Raw genomic sequence first — 2,256 nt, 5'->3', positions numbered from 1 at the left:
CTATTACTCTATTCTGCTCAAAATCTGAATACGTGATTCTTAGATATTTTTCTACTTCTAACTTTGTTGCCTTTAGCTGCCCTCCCTTTTCCTGGTTAAACAATCCTTTAACAAACTTGAAAGGGTCCCTATAAAACGCTGTCCTTACATACTCTTTATTCTTTCTCTTTTTCCTAAGATATTCAGCCCTTCTAAGTACTGCTAGTCTGCCTCTCAAATCTTCTTGCAACACATTAATTCCCCCCCTCTCTTCCTCTGTTGCCCTTTTCCACTGCTTTCTTAATTGTCTTCTTTCCTTAACTAATTTCTCCATTTCCCTTTGCCGTCTAGACTTGACTAACTGTGCTCTTTCCACCCTCTTTCTGTCTTGCACCCCAAATCTTTCTGCACCATAGGAGTAAATTATATCCCCCATCTTCTCTAGTCTATCGCTTGCATTTCCTCTTAGTCTACTTAGAATTGCTGACAAATCTCTATTGACTGGCTCCCATTCTTTCTTGCTATTTGCCCTCGGCCATTTTACTCTAGTTTTCTGCTCCATATTTCTCTCCTTGACTGGCTTATTCACCTCAGTCTCAGCTGCATCCCCTCTTGTACTCTCCTCTTCCCCCTCTGTAGCTGTGTTATTGATATCCTTCGAACTGTGGTTTTCTACCTGTCGCTGGACTTCATCCGACTTATTCGATTGACTTCTTAAAAAGTATCGATCGATGCGGCCACACTGCCTTTCCTTTGCAACACATCTCTTTCTTCCCTGATGCATTCTAAGGCCCCTAACTGACGTTACTTTCTGCCAGCCACAAGGACAAATCTGGAGCTTATTTCCCTCTGGCCTATCATTTTTATTCTCTCTCTCTCATTAATTAATATTGATTAACATAATAATACTGATTAATAATTAATTAACGTTATACTTCAATGATTTATTAAGGATTTTAAGGATTCTTAGTTAATAACCAAACGTGCTCCTACTGGACCCAACACTGTAAACATGATATAGACGTTAAAACGGCCATCATAAGGCATGACTCTCAATAATAACTTTCACAGCACTAATAAACAAGCCCGGACACCTATGCTAATCACTACAGAGCCTATTTTTAGTCTGAATTCTACCGACTTGACTATACAGACAGCTAAAATGCCTTTAAAGTATAATACATTTAGCAGGGTGGCTCTAATCAATGTCACACGGCGATACCAAGCAGAAGAATTGCATACAATCTGTACCCAGCTATACCCGGCTGCGCGTCGACGAAGCAAAACGTTAGCCACATTAGCTGCCATGCTAACAACACACGCAACAGGCTCTCGTGAACATACAGTAAAGCTACATAAAATTGTAAAACTTACAGCTCCCAAGTTCAAAGTTGGATCACCGACAGTCGGTACTGATCCAAGCTTTATCTTGAGACTTGTAGCAAATCCTGCATTGTACTGGCCCTCGTTGAGAAAGCAGTCCGAGGTGAAATGGTTAGCACACACGTACAACACTTTCGGAGTTGGAGCGGGTACATTTCCATCAAAAACAAAATTAATCCACTGGGTCTTCAGATCCTCGGGCGTAGAGGGTTAAAAAAAGACTTCTGTGTTGGTTTGTGCAGCCAACAACAAAGCTACTGTGTTTCGCTCATACCTTCGACATTGTTCTACCGAAAGCTAGTGTTCGCGAGGGAAGTAATGATAGCGTCTGCAAGACGGACTCGGTGGGCAGAACACAAACCTAGCTCGGGTAGTGTCACCCACCCAGGGGGAGGTGGCATCGCCCTTCTTGATGACATCAAGGGAAATTCGCCTATCTAAGCACACATTTCCTGAAAGGTGGAGAAAGCAAAAGACGGAGAGGATGGACTTTTCTCATGTTTGGGGGGTTCGTAGACATGCCAGGGACACATACTACTGATAGAAAACCATGGAAAACTGCATTTTGCATAATATGTCCCCTTTAAGCACGATTTGGAAAACAGGGCCCGGTTTTTCAAAACACTACACACAATTAGCACAACCACACACCCAATTAGCAGAATACCTCAGATCCTTTGCAAAATGAAACACACACGTTTCATATGACTTAATTCTGTTTGACCCAGTTACACACTGCTGCAGTGGCTATTGCTCTAAGACTGCAAGGGAAGCTCAGCTTCCCCTAAAATGTCAACAAAATAAGTGGTCAAATATGTACTGTTTTGTGTACATTTCATTGACTAAATATGCGCTAGAACACGTTCATCTTTTGTTCAGAATCAGCTACTTATC

Source organism: Seriola lalandi, unplaced genomic scaffold (genome assembly GCF_002814215.2).
Source record: "Seriola lalandi dorsalis isolate HSWRI2012SDOR001 ecotype SW California unplaced genomic scaffold, Sedor1 jcf7180002054578, whole genome shotgun sequence".
Classification (NCBI taxonomy): domain Eukaryota; kingdom Metazoa; phylum Chordata; class Actinopteri; order Carangiformes; family Carangidae; genus Seriola; species Seriola lalandi.
The sequence above is the reverse complement of the archived record's forward strand: the minus strand, read 5'-3'. Positions refer to the sequence as shown.